This window comes from Phacochoerus africanus, chromosome 2 (genome assembly GCF_016906955.1).
Source record: "Phacochoerus africanus isolate WHEZ1 chromosome 2, ROS_Pafr_v1, whole genome shotgun sequence".
NCBI lineage: Eukaryota > Metazoa > Chordata > Mammalia > Artiodactyla > Suidae > Phacochoerus > Phacochoerus africanus.
The window spans coordinates 211,229,577-211,248,500 of NC_062545.1; the positions used below are offsets into that span (position 1 = coordinate 211,229,577).

The 18,924-nt window shown below is 41.5% G+C and overlaps 1 protein-coding gene across 6 annotated transcripts in view; it reads left to right on the plus strand.

The window, feature by feature from the left end:
- The first annotated feature begins 13,171 nt into the window (after positions 1 to 13,171).
- MPDZ (multiple PDZ domain crumbs cell polarity complex component) overlaps positions 13,172 to 18,924 on the plus strand; it is a 170,091-nt gene continuing 164,338 nt past the window's right edge. For all 6 annotated transcript variants that reach the window (XM_047767639.1, XM_047767642.1, XM_047767645.1 and 3 more), the window contains exon 1: positions 13,172 to 13,295. The gene's annotated coding sequence lies outside the window, so the exon portion shown is untranslated. The remainder of the gene's footprint in view (positions 13,296 to 18,924) is intronic.

An 18,924-nucleotide genomic window follows, 5' to 3' on the forward strand; every position in this document is an offset into this window, starting at 1 on the left:
AACTTGACCTCAAAATGAAGGGAGAAAGAAAGGCTGGTCCTGAAAGAAAATTTCCCTCTGCCTTTTTGGTCTTTGAGATTTATAAAATTGATGATGCTCTTCTCCATTGTAAAGCCCTTCAATAGCCCCCTCGGGACCTTAGAACAATGCTAATGAGGACCTTGTATGCTTGGACTGGAGAGCAGCCAACCGGCATTGCTGTCATCCACACACCTGCCTTCCCCTTTGGACTCTGAGTGTCTTGGGAGCAGAACCTACATAATCTTTGTTTCTGTGAGTATCGCAGTGTCCGGCTCTTATCAGGTACTCACTTATCATTCCCTAAAGAATGAGTGGCTGCCATAGCTTTATCACCCAACCGCTACTGTGTTCAAGGATACTGATTACATAATGAAAGTAAAACAATGGAGTAGAGAGTATAAATCTGCCTTAAATAAGATGAGGCTTAGGACACTCCTTTCTGCATTTATTTGGTCACCCAGTACCAGGTTTGTCTGAGCTCTAAATCCTACTGTTCTTTAGAGTGAACACAGACTAGTTCTCATTTATTTTAGTTTCTTCTCTGCCAAGTTTACCTGCTATGTCTAAGCAAAAACATCCTTAAAAATAATTTAATGAAACTGCACGCTACACATACATACTATACAGCATAATTATACATATTTCCACATATGTGCCAATTCATCTCTTTTAAAATTTTATCTTATTCTAGGAGTTCCCATCTTGGCTCAATGGAAAGGAATCTGACTAGTATCCATAAGGAGGAAGATTTGATCCCTGGCCTCATTCAGAAGGTTAAGGATCTGGTGTTGCCTGTGAGCTGTGGTGTAGGTCACAGACACGGCTCAGATCTGGTGTTGCTGTGGCTGTGGCATAGGCCAGCAGCTATAGCTCTGATTCAATCCCTAGCCTGGGAACCTCCATATGCTGCTGGTGCAGCCCTAAAAAGACCAAAAAAAAAAAAGGGTTCTCCATATAAGCTCTGTTGTCACATGTTGTCATTTATGTTACATGTAATCTAATTGCAACATAAGATAAAAGAGAAAAACATCAAAATTTAATTGATATTAAATATAACCACATGTGCACTTGTTGACTAGATTAGAACAAGTGTTTTTCAATCACTGAACTATTTCTTGAAGACCATAGCATCTGTCACAGAGATAAAGAGCCAAAATTCAGAGAATATTATGAAGAGGCCATGCCCTGTAAAGTAGACACAGCTCAAATATTCCCTTGAGATAATGTTACTGATGTGTTAGTTTGCTCTTGTCAAATTTTTCACCTTGTCCTTTTCAATTGTGCATTCTCATTACTAAGCTAAGAATGCTCCATCTTCATTCATTTTAAAAACATTTTTAGAAAATACAATCTCTATGTTCATTGACTTCATCATCCTCTTGAGACAACGATAAGAACTTTCAGAGGTGAATTATTCATTCTACAGATAATTTAAATCCTTCACTTTATCCATATATATATATATATATATATATACATATATATATATTTTTTGTCTTTCCGCCTTTTCTGGGGCTGCTCCCACGGCATATGGAGATTCCCAGGCTAGGGGTCAAATCAGAGCTGTAGCCACCGGCCTACACCAGAGCCACAGCAATGTGGGATCCGAGCCGCGTCTGCGACCTACACCACAGCTCACGGCAATGCCGGATCCTTAACCCACTGAGCAAGGCCAGGGATCAAACCCGCAACCTCACAATTCCTAGTCAGATTCGTTAACCACTGCGCCATGACGGGAACTCCCTATATATATATATATATATTTAAATTTAAGTTATTGTTACCACCCTGGGAAGATTATGAAGTAATAGTGGGGAGGCTATTAAAAGGTATGGATAATAATATAAATGTAGCATATGGTTTAAAAGTGTTTTGCTTTTCTCTTTTACTCTTCATTACTCTTTTTCAACCAGATTCCTCTAAGTAAGCAGTATTTTTAAGCTATAAATCACAAAGCAGATCTCGTAACTCCCTTAATATCTTCTGAATTAACTTGATAGCTGGCCTCTGGCTGACTGATTGCATTTTTAAAGGAAACTTGGGGGAGGGGAGGAGAAATACATCTCAAAGCCACTACTGCTATTGCTTTTATGTATTTGCCTCTAAAATATAGATTCCATAAAATCTGCCTATGTGACTACTTATAAAAAGATGCAAATAAGTTCAGATTCTAGTTAAAGAAAAAAATAAGCTATAGATTCCATTTGGATTATCTTTGGTATTAACTAATATTCTTGATTTCCATAATTTGAAGTTCATAATTTAAAAATTCTTCTAAGAGTTCCCACTGTGGGTTAGAAATCCCCTGGTGGCTGCAGAGGTGCAGAGTCAATACCCAGGCAAGTTCAGTGGGTTAAAGGATCCAGTGTTGCCACGATTGCAGCATAGGTTGCAGCTGTGGCTTGGACTCAGTCCCTTGCCCAGGAACTTCCATATGTTGTAAGGGAGGCCATACTAAAGAAATAAATTAATTAATTTGGGTGAAAATACTTATGACAATTTTGGAGAAAAATAATAGTGAGAGGGAACCAATTAGTAAAACTTTTATTATTAAAATTTTATTATTAAATCTATTATAGCTTGATTATTATAAAGCTATAATAATTAAAAAAAAACTGATATTGATGCAAGAAATGAGACAGGTGGGACATGATCCAGTAATAGATACTGTAAGATATGACCCTAATATCAGATAATGTAAGCATTACTAACGTAAGCTGGGTCATTTTTATTGTCTTGAAACTTTGCTGAGATGCCAGTCTCAAGACCATAGAGATATTTGATCCACATATTGTAAACAGAAGATCTAGACACACTCCCCATGGCACTTACAATGCAACATGCTTCACCTATCATCCACTTTCAGGCCATAAAGTAGGAATTCAAAGGAAGGTTTTTTCCCCAGAGTGAGGTTTTCTTTGGAGAAAACCATACACTTGGTAAAGAATACTATATGCTTCTCCTCCATTCCTCACACTGGGCAAAGTCTTGTTTTTTCAAGATTTTCCAAGACAAGTGAGGAGAGCTTTAAGTGAACGACTTACCAGGTGTGATTTGTCTGATAGGAGGTATTTCATCACCTAGGCTGGAAGCCGCTGAACTGTAAAAACAGGTCTTGCCTGGTATGACTATTAAAACAGAACGTGGTGAGAAAATCATTAGAGGAATTTATCTGGATCCTCTGGAATTCACGGAACATAGAGATTTCTATCTGATTCTCCCCTGGAAAAGTCTGATTTTGACAGGCTGTCTTGAATTGCTTTAGGTGGCAGGTCCAAAACTCATCTAGAGATTTGAGTGGGCTGAGTATTTCTGTGATGCCATGAAGACAACTTGGAAGGAAGTGGTTCTAGACTAGCGCCATTTTGAAAGGTCTTCTCCAAAGAACTCCCTGCCTGGATGAGTGGGCCTCAGCAGGAAGAGGATGTGTGGGGTGTACCAGGAAAGCAGGGTTTGAAGGGAAGTCTTATGAGGTCCACAGGAATGTACATTATCTTTAAACTGGGCAGAAGTCCAAGGAGACAGAGTATAGTATATCTTCAAATAACTCACTAAATGACCCCTTAAGAGATAGTGTTAGCCTTTGGATAACTGCCACTGAAGAGAGCTTTCAATATTCAGCCAAGTAAAAAGATATGCTTGCTTCTCTTCCCTCTGATTCCCAGCTTCTTATCCTTAACTTGGAAAGGCCAGAAATAGCAGTGAGTAAATGGAGAGAAAGTAGTGAATAAAACCAAAACTGTCCAACTACACCTGGAAGCAAAGAGGAGATGCTTTAAATTGAATGTAAGGTAAAATTTTTAAAAGTTCATTTGGATGGGAATTTTTTAGTACTTAAAAAATAAGGGCTATGAGGGACTTCCCTGGTGTCTAATGGTTAGGACTTGGTGCTTTCACTGCTGCAGCCTGGGTTCAGTCCCTACTCTGGGAACTAAGATCACACATTAAGCCACTGCACAGTGCATAAAATTAAAAAAAAAAATTAAAGATGATTTACTGCTTAGATATTTTAAAAATTTAGGAAAATAAGGCTCGAAATTGGCTCTGAAAGCAATGGGAATCCATGGTGGTTTTTAAATATGTCTGGAAATTCTTTGATATCTTCCTATCAAAAGATAGAATCCCTTCCCCTCTCCTTGTACCTGGTGAGCATTTGTGACTGTCGCAATGAATGAAACATGGCAGAATTTGCCCTGGCTGACTTCTGAGGCTACATCAGATAGGGAATGCAGCCTCCCTGCTAGCTTCTCTTTGGCCCTGACTCTGGGAGCCTTCAGCTACCATGGAAGAAGTTTAGCTATTTTGAGGCCATCATGTGGAAATACTACATGCAGAGATCATATTAAGAGAGAGACATGGAGACAGAAAGAGAGAGGCTCCTCAACAGCAGGGCTGCAACTAGGCAGGGGTGAATGAAGTGAGTGTGGTGCTCACCCTGGCAAAAAATTTAAGGGATGGGGTAGCAAAAAACCTAATAATCAAGGTAAATCATATTTTTATGCACTGTGAACAGAAATAAAAGTCAAGGTAAATGATGAATAATACATCAGCATTTTAAATAAAGATAGGATCATTATTCCAGATTGTTCCTTTTTGCTCCGACTTCTGTATGGCTTTGCATGTCACCTTTACTCATCTGATTGATTACAAAGAACCCAAGGCAACTTTCTGGGGTGATGGGAATATTTTACATCTTGATTCATTGGTGTCTATGTCATTGTCATTGTCAAAATGGATTGAAATGCACACTTGAGATCTGTACATTGTACTGTTTGTCATATACCGCTTTCTATATGTGTATAACTGTTTTGAAGAGTGAATAAAACATGTGATCTGATAGAACATGTAATCTAATATAAGGACTGAATTGAAGGATGTTGCAGGAGGTTTGGGGGACAGAAGTGCACTTGGTTTTTCAAAGTGAGCAACCACAGTGGATGGTCTGTGGACAGTGTTCATGTGGATGTGACAGCCAAGACTGCTGTGACTACCTAGTTGCCAGCCTGAAAAATGAAGCTGACCCATGGAAGTGGGCACTGCTGAAAGAATCAGAGAAAAATGGGCCTGTAGCCCTAACTGAACTGTGCCTCTGTGCTGTGTTTCCTCTGGACCTTTCTTTTACAGGAACCAGCATCCGTTTTATTTATTTAAAAGCCAATTCTTGCTGGGCTTTCTATTACAAATTCAGAGAGACATTCGGAGAAAGCAATAAATAGAAGCAGGGAGGCAGGTAGAACTAAGAGCGAGCAGAGGTCATGAGTAAACAGAAGTAGTGGAGGTAGCATTGCAGGCAGCATGTACCGCCTGTCAGGAACCATGCTCTCCCAGGGGTGGGGACAGGAAATGAGGCAGACAAGATCTCTGCTCTCATGCAGCTTACATTCTAGCTGGGGGTGAGAGACAGGAAGCAGGATATCAATCATTTTGGATAGTAATAAATGTTTTATTTATTTTTCTTTTTTATTTTTCTTTTCTTTTTCTTAAGCCTGAACCTGTAGCATAAGGAAGTTTCCAGATTAGGGGTCCAATCGGATCTGTGGCTGCAGGCCTACATGATAGCCACAGCAACATCAGGTCTCAGCTACACCTGTTACCTATGCCATAGCTCACACCAATGCCAGATTCTTAAACTACTGAGCGAGAATTGAACTAGCAAACTCATAGACACCATGTCAGGTTCTTAACCCACCGAGCCACAATGGGAACTCCTGGATAGTGATAAATACTTTAAAGAAAATAATGCAGTGGCATGGAAGAGGCTGTTGGTTTCGTTGGAGCACCAGAGAGGCCTTCTCCACAGAGGTAATATTTGACCTGTGACTGGAATGAGGAGGAGATGCCAGCTGTCTGAAGCTCTGAAAAAAAATATTTCCAGGTAAAGATAGAGCAGCAAATTCCTGGAAGACAAGAAACAGATGAAAGAGTAGAAACTCCCTAAGAACTTGAATGTGCTTATAAATCACCTGGCAATCTGATTAAAATGAAGATTCAGATTCATTCTGGAGTGATGACTGAGGGTCTGCAGTTCTAATAAACTCCCTAGCAAGGCCTGTGTTTCTGGTTTATGGACCATACTTGGAGTAATAGGCCCCTACAGAATTGCTCCCCAAAGCATGGTCTACAGCCTGGTCTACAGAAAATTTTAAAGTTTCTTTAAGTATCTTTATAGCAATTTAACACTGATACAATATCCAAGCACATAATTGCTTTGCTAGTAATTCATTTTAAGTGCATTGTCAGTAATACATTGGAAATTAAAATCAAAAAAGAAAAAACTTGCCCCTGCATAGATCATTTGAGAGGCACTGCCCTAGAGCCTCCAGTACTATATCTGGAGGGAGTGGAACTAGCTATTAAAACTGCAGAAAACCTGGGAACAGTGAAATATACCAGGTATGATGGAGAGAAAAGAAAATGTCAGGTGCAAAACATGGGGATTAGAACAATCGACATTACCAACACTGTCCTTATCACATATATGTGGGTGCGCGGGCACACACACACACACACACACACACACACACACACAGCTTCCATACAGAATTCCTGTCAGCCAGGCATCTATTTCTCAGAGAAACACCCAGAAATGTCCTCTCTAAACACAGCAAATGAATCTAAGCCAAGACTTCCTTCTTTTGGAGTTTAGGGCCTCCTAAGCGCTGCTTGGGAAAGTGGAGTACATGGGTCAGTGAAGCTTCCCTGTGTGTGCAGATCCTAGAACTCTCTACTGCCTCTTTATTAAATAGATAAGAATATCAAGGATCATCAGACTTTCAAAGAACAAATTTAAACAAATATTGGTAGAGGCAGATGGAAAGCAAGATAAATAGGGACAGGGCTATGATGAATAATAATCCTGGTAGAATTGCAAAGACTCTAAGAAAACCTGGTCTCTAGAGCTATATCCTCAGAAATGACCTTATATTTTCCTCTGCGAGCTTGTGGTAGAACCAGAAAATGTCAAATTTCTCAGTGAGTTTCACCACTGGAAACTCTTGTCTTCCTTATAAACTTAGTTATTCTTTAACAATTCCAACTAACTGAGATCATCTCAATGTGCTCCTAGAAAATTAAAAGTACCAATTTAGCTCACTGTGAATGGCTTAATATGTATAAATCATCAGTTCGAATGCTCTTAGTTGCAAATAACAGAAGATCCAGTTCAAACTAACTTAAGAATTAAAGGAGATTCATTGGCTCATATAAATGGAAATACAAGAGACGGGGGAGGGGGGGGGGGAGCCTTTAGGTAATGTGTGATCCAGTGACCCAGTGGTGGACTCATAAACTCAGTTTCTTTCTTTTATCTGTTCTTTTTGCCAACGAAGGAGGGGTATTACCTAAAAGATACTGTGACTTGAACAATTTCTTCTCATTATCATTATTGCTTATGTATCTTGACTTTTATTTGGATAACTGATGTATATCCTTATAGTAAGCACGATGCAGAAAAAAATATTTTTAGGAGAGAGAATCCAAAATGCCATTCTAGTTTCTATAAATTTGAGCCAGAGAATCTGGAAACATATTTGGATGTGTTCTACCCCCAAAGTAACCTCATTCTAATGCTTTCTCCCAGGATTTCTTCTCTGCACTAGAATTCTTTGGGGACAAAAGCGAATGAAGTCAAGGTCAGAAGGTCATGGCCTCCCAGTGCCCTTCCTTACTTCCTCAGAGAGATGAGACTCAGTCAGACATACTGTAGGTTTCAGGGCCTCTATTCTTCTATAAACAGTTTGTTATATGAAGAGAGACAGATTACTCTCCATGTTCTCAAAAGAGGTATAATTTTTACATTTTTCTCATGCCTGGCATTCTCTCCCAGCCATTACTTCCTCCTAATGGATTTCTTGTAGACACACATATATTTATTATCCTAACATTCTTTTCTTTCTTCCTCATCTTGTTTTTTTCAATCTTGTCTGTTTTCAACAAAGTTAAAGATTGTTTAAAATAGTCTATTTTTTAACACTGAGGAAACAAAAAAAAAGTATCCAAACTCCTTTCTTTTATTTGAGAAACCACTGGCCAACTGAAACCATAAAACCAGTTAGCCAACACTGATTGAATATAAAAAACTTTCTGCAAAGTATAATAAATAAAAAAATGCATATTTGTTACATATTAGCTAACCCTTAGGCAGAAGGAGATGCAAACACATCAACTAGTTTGCATTTAAATGAAGCATTATTAATAAGAGTCACAGCTGGTTAAAGGTATGGAAATAGCCCACTGTCCCACAATTAGAATTTCTCCAAAGTCATTTAGTCCTTGGGAAAGGACTTAACACAGTGCTGACCTGGGAGCCTTGAAGTAACACCTACCTGTGAGGGAGGGACTTCCCCACTCTTAGGAGAACAGAACAATGATTATGTTGCTTGGATGACAACTCTGTATCTTGGTGGATCAAACATGGAATTTCCAGGATCTATCTTTCTAGCAGACATTAAAGGTTTTGAGTGGACAAATGGGACTTTCACCAGTATTAGAATTTCAGAGGTGCTACAAATGTTAAATAATATTGTGTAGTTAATTGATGTTTGTACTTGTTAACTGATAATAAAAATAATTCTAGGAGTTCCTATGGTGGCTCAGTGGTAACAAACCTGACTAGTATCCATGAAGACTCAGGTTCAATCTCTGACCTCACTCAGTGGGTTAAGAATCTTGTGTTGCTGTGCTGTGGTGTTAGCTGGTAGCTGTAGCTCCAATTAAATGCCTAGCCTGGGAACTTCCACATGCCACAGGAGCAGCCCTAAAAAGACAAAAAAAAAAAAAAAGGGAAGAAGAATTCTAGCTAATCCTGGAAATCTTCAAAATTTTTCTTTTATAAAAGTAGTCTGAACATGACTTGAATTTGAGAAAAACAAATTGCTGTGCATAATGCCTCCCTGGGAATACAGCTGGGATGTAGGTAACATTGCTAATTCCTTCATCTTCAGATACCAGAGCCTGTGCTCACATGAAATAGAAAGTATTATTAATCAATACAAATGGAGTGACTTTTGACCCACCTCATAGAGAAGAGTAGCTCTAATTTATCTGCTTTTTTTTTTTTTTGTCTTTTTGCCATTTTCTTGGGCTGTTCCTGTGGCATATGGAGGTTCCCAGGCTAGGGGTCCAGTCGGAGCTGTAGCCACCGGCCTACCCCAGAGACACAGCAACGTGGGATCCGAGCCGCATCTGCAGCCTACACCACAGCTCATGGCAAGGCTGAATCCTTAACCCACTGAGCAAGGGCCAGGGATTGAACCCACAACCTCATGGTTCCTAGTCGGATTCACTAGCCACTGAGCCACAACAGGAACTCCTTCATCTGCTTTATACTTTGGCTTTCTCTATAAGATTTTACATCATATAAAAAAAAAAACAAACATTTTTTGGAGTTCCCTTGTGGTGCAGCAAGTTAAGGATCCGGCATTTTCACTGTAGTGGCTTGGGTCACTGCTGTGGTGCACGACTGACCCCTGGCCCTGGAACTTCTGCATGCTGCAGGCATGGCCATAAAACCCTACAAAAAAAGAAAACAAAACATTAAGAAAAAAAAATCAGTGCAATATACTATACTTCCCTGTTACTTCTAAAAATCTTGGGTCATCTGGGTTAGAATAAGCAGAAGAGAATGGAGCCATAATGATAAGGGTTTACTTCAAAAGGAGATGTTCCAGGATGGAATCATCCCGAGTGCTGGATAACTTGATGGAAGAGATAACAAAAGCAACGGGTCTTTCCGACCTCTGAGTCTTACCATTGAAGGTGTGCACATATGGTTTGCTTTGCTAAATGAGACCAGAACAATAACGTCTTTTAAACCAATCCTTTTTTTGATTCTCATTTATAGGTTTGGAACAAAGCAAGGTATTAAATTCGTTAAGCTTGCCTCTAATTCAGTGTTATGGGTTCTTTTCCCGTGGTTCAATAACATAAAAGCCATTTTACCTTTCAAGACCCTCAGAAAAACTTCAGTGCCTGGTAATGGAATCATTCTCCTTCTATACTTCTCCAACCAACTAGCACTGCATGCACTTACTTCCCTTGCATTTGGGAATGACCAGATTTGGGAAGGAACAAAAGGGAGGGCTTTGCTATTCAAAGAGGAGGAATCCTTTGGAATTTCTAAGCAATAGGAGAATCTTCTCCAAAAGGGATGCCCTGGGATGACTCTGTGGCAAGAACATGAAGTTATATAGACAAATCATTCATTCTTGCATTCATATACTCATTCATCCCATGACATCTGGGCAATAATTAGGTATGAAACATTTTGCTAGGCTTGAGGATGAAATGGTGACATTGGCCCTACTCAAGTAGTTTATGGTCTGAGGAGGAAGAGAAATATTGCCTATATAACTAAATATGTAAACTAAATATATAATTACAAAGTAGGATGAATACTATGGAGCAAAAGTATAGATGAGAATGTATCTCGGGGGGGTATCCTAATTTGTGGGAATCACAGAGTAATGTCCATGGGGGTACCATTCATTGAAACACTCGACTAGGAAAGACAGCCAGGCCTGAGCAGAAATATCTTGGTTCCCTTTGGGGTAATCTAGGTTTGAGACAAGCATACAGGGGAGTCAAACACTCAGATGGAGAAGTCTGGATTAAAAACAACATTTTAGGAATCCTTAACCAATAAATGATAAGCTGAAGGTGAGAATGAACTTACTGAGGGACAGAGTTAAAAAAGAAAAGAGGGAGTTCCCGTCGTGGCGCAGTGGTTAACGAATCCGACCAGGAACTATGAGGTTGTGGGTTCGGTCCCTGGCCTTGCTCAGTGGGTTAACGATGCGGCGTTGCCCTGAGCTGTGGTGTAGGTTGCAGATGCGGCTCGGATCCCGCGTTGCTGTGGCTCTGGCGTAGGCTGGCGGCTACAGCTCCGATTAGATCCCTAGCCTGGGAACCTCCATATGCCACAGGAGCGGCCCAAGAAATAGCAAAAAGACAAAAAGGAAAAAAAAAAAAAAAGAAAGAAACAATCAAGAGCCCATCACTAGGCAGTGAGTTACAGAAATCATGATGCACTCATACAACGGGGGAGTATGCAGCTGAAAATATTTGAAGACGTTCATTATATGAAAAAAAAGAAAAGAGGGCCCATCACTGAGTCTTGAAGAATTCCATTTAAAGATTAGGGAGAGATTAGTTGGCAAAGGATATCAAAGAATGGTCTGACAGAGGCAGATCCACTTTGCAGCTAATAAAGGCAAAAATTCTCTTGCTTAGGGAGAGCGGGCAATGGGTTTACATAGGTATATATTATTGTAAAATTGTCACAAGAATGCTATCTTTGTTTTTCTTCTCTTAAAGCCAAGCCCCAAATTGTAAGCCAAACTTCAGTTTTCACACATCTGCCCCTAACTAAGAGGAAGGAGCAAAACCAACAGAGAGTGACTGCATGGACTTTCAGGGGGAGGGGAACACTACAGCAAGAGAGTGTGTAGCAGTTATGACTGCATCTAAAGCAACAAGGAACAGGAGGAGTGAAACATATCCACTGGATTCAGGTAGTGGGTGGTCACTGGTGTCCCTAGCAAGAGCCATTCACTTCAGTGGTGTGATGGGGGCAGGCAGCCAGGTGCAGTTGGTTGATTTCAAGACACTTAACTGTGAAGGAGAAGGGAGAAAGTGTGGTATCTGGGCGAAGATGGGCTGGAGAGGTATTTCCTTTCTTCCTCCCTTCCATCTTTCTCTTCTCTCCTCTTTCTTTCTCCTTTTCTCTCTCTTTTTCAAGATGGAGCGTCTTGAGGGTGCTGATTGAAAGGGTACACAAGATTGAGATTGTGTCGAAGAGACAAATGAAAAGATAAGGTGGAATGAGTTTCCCTTTATCCTATCTTAACTTTCATCTTCAGAAGACCCAGAGGAAATGAAAAGCCATAGACTCTTGAAGAAATCTAGTCAAGTGTTTTTATTTCTTCGGTGGGAAAAATCACACTATTTACAAAAGCACAAGAGTCCTTGGGCTAAAGACACTCTCTCCATCCAGGACACTGAACTCACTTTACTCAACTTCTAGTCATTTGCAGGCAAATGTTCTATTTCACAAATTTCTGAAAATATCTGTTTAAAAACTCAAACCAGTTTCCCTCTGAAGCCTTGTATATTTTATTAGCCATGCTCCTCCTTAAACATTTGGTGAATGCCGTAGAAATACAATTGCGTTTCTAAGACAAAACAAAAAATTACAGGTCTGCCAAAGGAAAAAAAATTCAGGATATTAAGATAAATTCTTGAAATATTTTAAGTTGGGATTCTGAGCATTTTTATTGTATACTTTAATATTAGACTTGACAAAGGGAGCAATTTTCTTCCACAGAGAAGATTCCTGGGACTCAGGAATTGAAGCTATCAGAAAGACAATCTTAAATGGCACAAAATAGAAATGAATATGTTCCTTCTGGCACCATGCACTTCTGAATCCTTCTTTCACTTTCTTTTTGTCGTTTAGTTAGATCATCTGTCTAAGAATGCATATTGATGCACTACAAGTGAACTTTTCAGAAAGTGAGAACAGCTGCACCACCTATGCATTTTATGAAGGTGCTTCTCATCACCATCACAGGCTATTTTAATAAGCTACCAGAGAGCAGTCCGCATAAAAAATAAGTTCCGAGAACTAAAAATAGAGGCTACCAGTTCTCACAAGCTGCCAGAGTTTGCAAATAAAAATACAGGCTGCCCACTGCCCAGTTAAACCCGAATTTCAGATAAACAACGAATAAATTTTTAGTGTAAGTCTATCCCCAACATGGCACGGGGCAGGCTTGTCCAAATTAATGCTTATTTGACAGTGACTTTAACGGGGCTTTTCTCCAGCAACCACACGGAGTACACCCCCCACGTCCGCAGCGGAGAGCCCACGGAGCTAGTTTAAACCCCAAGGCCGGCCGGCTGGGCCGCGCCCCCTGATTGGCCGAGGCGCGCCCGCGCCCCGCCGGCTGCAGGCGTCACGCAGCCCGGCAGCCCGGGAACCCGCCGCGCCGCCTCCGCCGCAGCCGGGGTCGGCGCAAGTGCGGCGCGCGCAGGGGGAGGGGGCGCGGCGGAGCGCGAGGCTGGCGTCGGGCAGCTGGCTTCAGAGCGGGATTAAGTTTCTCGGTTGTGCGGGAGCGTCTGTGCGTGTTTATCCCGAAGCTCCTGGCCGGGCCGTTACTTCAGGACAGAAGAGAGCGAGCGTGGGCGAGGCTAGGCTCTCCGAGTCCTCGGCGACCCCGGCTCCCCAGCCTTCTGCCCCTTTCGAGTTCCCGCCGGGGGCAGCCGCCGCGAGCCGGGTAAGCGGCGCCAGGGCCTGAGACCGGGCCCGGAGGCCGAAGCGCGCCCCCGCGCCCCGCGCGCGCGCGCGCGCCGGCCAGGAAGGTGCGCGGGCTTCAGGGGTTCGGCGCGGGGGTGGGGCGTGGGGGTGGGGCGTGGGGGTGGGGGTGGGGTATGGGCCCAGCGAGCAGGGTGCTTGTCCCACCCCGCAGGGCCCACCGCTACCGGGAAGCCGCAGCTCCTCTGGGTCTTGAAAAGGATGGAGTCTGGAAGTTTCCTTTGCGAGTCGCCGGGTCTTAGATTGTCTTGGTCCTTTCTGTCACCCCTCCCCCCTTCTTTTGCTCTTGTCGACTCTAAAAGGTTGAAAGGTTTAGTCTTTTCCTTCGCCTGGAGGGACATAGTAAGGGTGCCAAGGAGGGGGACTCCGGGCCTGGTCCGCGGGCCTGGCGCTCCAGAGCGCGGGCGCCTGTTGCTCTCCGCTGGGGTGGCCGCGCCCGGGGCAGACTCCCGGTCCGTCGTTTCGCGGCGCTCAGCAGTGTGGGGTGGCCAAGGGGTGGGGAGACGCGTCCCCAAACTGGACTCTCTCGCCTCGGCAGAGGGGTACTCAGAACTCAGCTTACTGGTACCCGCCCCCCACCCTCCATTCCTGGCGCCAGTGCACTTTCATCCTCTGTCTGGGTAGAAGGGAGCATTTTCCTCTCGATTCCCCCTTTATTCCCTGCCCCCCCCCCCCACCCCGAGCTGGCCGAAGGGGTGCCTTTGTTTGCGATTAGTCCCGGGATGCCGAATGTTTTTGGGAAGCGCTGTTCCAAAGACATGTGCTTGCGTGTGCGTCTGTGTTTCAGCCTTGGTGATGGTGTACATTCTTTGCAGAGGCACAAAGCCTGGGCTATTCTTTCCTGCACATCTCCTGGAAATTCAAGCTGGGACTGCTGAATAGAGGAGGAGGGGCTGGGCGAGGGCGGGAGGTGGCCGCTGCCTCGCAATGACGGGGGCGAACGGCCCCATCCATCTCCAGGGGTTGGGTTGCTGAGGTTAATCTGCTGGGGCAGAACCCGGGGTGTGCCTTGGAGTGGATATGTTGGCGGCTAGTGTTTCGTAGATATCCTTAGATAAGAGGACCTTGACTTCACCAGCCTACAAAGAGACCTCTTTATGTTATTTTCATGTGGAGAGCGGAATACTCTGAAAAGCCGCTAGACTTTGTCATCCAGCTTGGTCAACAGCTGTGGTGTAAATATCCCTTTTGTGTTTCTATAGACATTTCTCTTTTGGGTCACCCTTTGCAGAATAAACAACACCCAGTCTAAAAAATTTACAAGGTGATGGTGTTTCAGGTTTATTTGTTGAATTTAGGTATAGGTGGCTACAATGAACTTTTTGTAAGAGTGGCATCATTGAAATTTGTATAACATATATACTTTGGTCTGTTGTTGAATTTAGGTACACAGTTGCATTTAAGAACCCAGCAAAACTTGAAGTTCTTTGGCGTGAATCCTAATACAATGCAAAGCTCCAGATGGATGCACCTGTGCGCTTGCCTGAGGGAAGGGCTGAGAGAGTTTAGAGGATGATGGGGATAATCTTGTCTGAGATGCCCAGATTTCCCCCCTTGCTAATGGGGTAGTTTACAAATGGTATGATTTATCTAGACTGGGCTGTATTCCACTCCTCCCCCCCCCCCCCCGGAGTTCACAGTAGGGTTTTTAAAAGCTGAGGTCTGTAAACTTGTGGGCCATAGGCCAAGTCTGTCTGCTGCAGCTTGTTTTTTCCCGATAAGGTTTAACAGCCAGGGAGGTTCTGTACATTTTTGAATGGTTCAAAAACAAAATCAAAAGACTACTATTTCATGACCTGTGAAAATTACATGAAAATCATATTTCATTGCCCGTAAATCAAGTTTTATTGGAACACAGCCACATTCATTCATCTTGTCTGTGACTCATTCTTAAGTGTTTGTAGCTGCTTTCACAGCAGCAGTGGCAGAGTTGAGTCGTTGCATAGTTGAAATAGAGATGGTTAGCTTTCAAAGTCTGAAAATTTTGCTATCTTACTCTACAGAAAAAATTTGCTAGTCAAGAACAGACTTCAAAAGTATTGGTTGCACACACCCTCTTGTAATGGGTGTATTGTTAAACTGCATTGCCTTTTAGGTCCTGTTTCTGGTGTGCTATGAACTGGAAGACTATTCCCCAGTAGGCAGACAAATTGAGTGAATGTATTGGATTTTCTTATTTCCATGTTTCATTCTCAGAAAGTTTTCTTAACCTTTTGGTATCTTTCATTTTTGTTTTTAATTTTTAAAATTTTTATGGCTACACTTCCAGCATGTGGAAGTCCTTGTGCCAGGGATTGAATATGAGCCGCAGCCGCAACTTACACCACAGCTGTGATAGCTTTTATTTTTAGTATCTCTGATAAAATGGGGTTTCTGATTAGCAGAAATGATGTATTTAGTTATTTTAAGCTTAAAGTAGATAGCCATATCTCAGGGTGCTTTGTAGAGTTCTGGTGACTTCTAGATGCTCTGTTACCTGAGCAGCTTTGGGGATTATAGTTTTGCTTATTTATATTTAGGTAGAGAGAGGTGGGGATTAGGGGATGTCATAGGTTCCTTTCCTCAATGAAAATAATCAATAAGCAAGAGTTTGGGAGTTCCTGTCATGGCCCATTGGCTAATGAACTGGACTAGTATCCACTAGGATACAGGTTTGATCCCTGGCCTTGCTCAGTGGGTTAAGTATCTGGCATTGCCGTGAGCTGTGGTGTGGTTCACAGACACAGCTTGGATCTGGCGTTCCTGTGGCTGTGGTGAAGGCTGGCAACTACAGCTCTGATCTGACCCCCGCCCTGGGAACCTCTATATGCTCTGGGTGTGGCCGTAAAAAGACAAAAGACAAAAATAAGGATTAGCTTGGAAAATAAAATAAAAAAATAAACAAGAGTTTGTTTTTTATTTGAGTCCACTTCCCAGATTATCTGAGAAACTGCTCTGGAGAAGGTTACATTTCTTTCACATTAAATAAATAAATAAATAAAAGAACATACACAGTGAGGCAATATGGCCTTGGCACCTGGGAAGAGAGTCTTACCTTTAAAGAAGGACTAGCATTGGCTTCCCATGAAGAGGGGCATTTAATATTTATCTTTAATGTGGACATTCCGTACTTCTGGTCAGTGTGCCCTTTTCTTTAATAGTTAAAGCAGATGTACAGTGTATGTTTGATAGGAGACAAATAGACTATTTTAGTTAGCATAAAATTCAGCTTAACTCCTTATAAGCCAGAATGACTCCCCCATATCTCAATATGTGAAAATTTCTTTAATCACTTTCCATAGGCAAGTTGTCACTTAGGCAAAGGTAATTTGGTGGGCCTCTTGACTCTTTACCACTTCTCATTCCTGCCTCATTTGTGAAAACCAAAAAAAAAAAAAAACAATCAAGTTTATCTCAACATATTACTGCTAGATAGCTCATATGTGTACCATACTTCTTGTGTTCTCTTCCTTTCCTTGGCTCCTTTCAGTTTTTCTTCTGCTCTCTTTTGTTTCTGATTTTCTTTTTTCCTTTGATACACCCCTTCATTTTATCCCCTGACTATTGTTGCAGGGAGGAAGAGATGTCAGTCACATTTGAGTTGCTGCTGTGGTGTGGGTTCAGGCTTGGAAACTTTCACATGCCATGGGTGCATGGTCAAAAAAAAAAAAAAGAAAAGAAAAGAAAAAAAAAACAGGGACCATATTTGGTGAGGGAGTAGAGGCTGTCCCCAGAGTTTAGGCAGGGTGTAGTGTTCAGAGACTTTCATGGAAATCCTTGAAATGTAATTTTGCATTGATTCAGGCTTTTAGCCTTTAGCTGATGTGGTAGAGAGGCTCTGCTTTGCCAAGAAGTGGACCCATTGTCTAGAGTAAAGATTAAGAGATTTAGAAGCTAGGGAGTGACAGTGAATTGCTTGGAAGATAAGTGTTCTGAGTTAAGAACAGATTATTTTCTCCAGATTACATACATCCCAAGTCTGACATCCCAGTCTTGACTCAGGTTGAGTTGCAGTTTGGTGCCATTTTATATATTTATAATATGCACAAAGCTCTCAGTACTCTTCACAAAATATCTTCAGGCAAAAATAATATATTGGACTGGAGATGTCCCCATATATGCTAGAGCAAAGGCCACATCTGCCAGCCAAAGGTTTCATAAGTCAGAGTAAAGGCAAACAAATTTCCATAGAGTTCAGGACAGCTGACGGTGCATATGAACGATGATATGTCACCAGTTATATTTCCCAAACAGTTACATGTGCTTTTAAAACACATTTGGGCTAAAGTAGAAATTGATTTGATGTTTTTACTTTGTTGCATACATGACCAACCCCGTATTTATTACAAGAAAGGTATTATTTTTTTGTTTGTAAACTGGTTTCCTGCATAAAAGAATATCAATATAAGTACAGTTGGGAAATGATGTTTAGTATGGTAAAGTTGTTATACTATGATTAAATAATTATAGTGGGGTTCCATGTGGATGAATAAGAATAAGGAGGTGAAGGACTATTTCTAGGTAGAGGAAGCGGATGACATCTCTTTCCTGTGAAACACTTCGCAGGAAGGTTTGAGGGCTTCATTTAGTAGATAGTAATAGATTGTTATATTGGGTTAAGCCCTGGGTAGAGCACAAAATAAATATACTCTTCCAGAATCTTACTGTCTTAGTTGGGAAAATAAACACACAGAGGAAAGAATAAAATGTTTTAAACGTTAGAGGGATTAAAGAAATTAGACATCACCATAGGGTTGCATGCTGGCACCTTGTAGGTGACTGTCTTCTGCCTGTGTCTTCATGCAGTCTTCCCTCTGTGTGTGTATGTGTCCTAGAGGACACTATTGGATAAGGGACCACCCTAATGACCCCATTTGACCTTAATTCCCTCTTTAAAGACCTTGTCTCCAAATATGCTCACATTTTGAGGTACTGGGGGGTTAGGACTTCAACATAAGAACTTTTGAGGGAGACAGGATTCAGTCCATGACAAATTCTTACAGAGCCTCTCAGATTCTTACAGACTATGGATTGTAAACTAGTGACCTTGAAAAACTGGGGTAAGTTCTTGTTCAGGGTTAGGGAGGTTGGTCCTTTAGAAGGTGTAACTGAGCATTATTGTAGTAATTTGATGTTTGGAAAGAGAGAGAGATTGCTGTGTGAGGAAAAAGCTATTTGACCTTTGGTCTAAGACCATTTGTTTTCTTTCTTGTGTTCCCTGGAAAAGAGGCGCTTCCTTTTTATAGACACAGCATTAGTTTTCTTTTTAAATGTTTCATAAAATCATCAGTTTTCTTAAAATATCTCTACTATTTCTCAAAAATGATTAAAACCTTCAGTTCAGCGAAGAGGAAATATTAGTATTAAAACATCTCATGATGGTTTTGGAATTTGATTTAGACAGTATCATGTATTATTTAAATTCCATTGACCTAAAAACTGTGTGTATATCCTGTGCGTGTTTTGAGGGCAAATAGTTGGCATAGTCTTTTTTCCCTAGGAATTTCTTTACCTTTTTGGAAAAATGTAATTAAAAAATAGTTTATATCCTATATCATAAAATAGCAAATACTTTTTGAAGTGTTGAAATTGTATTTGTTAGAGAAATGGTA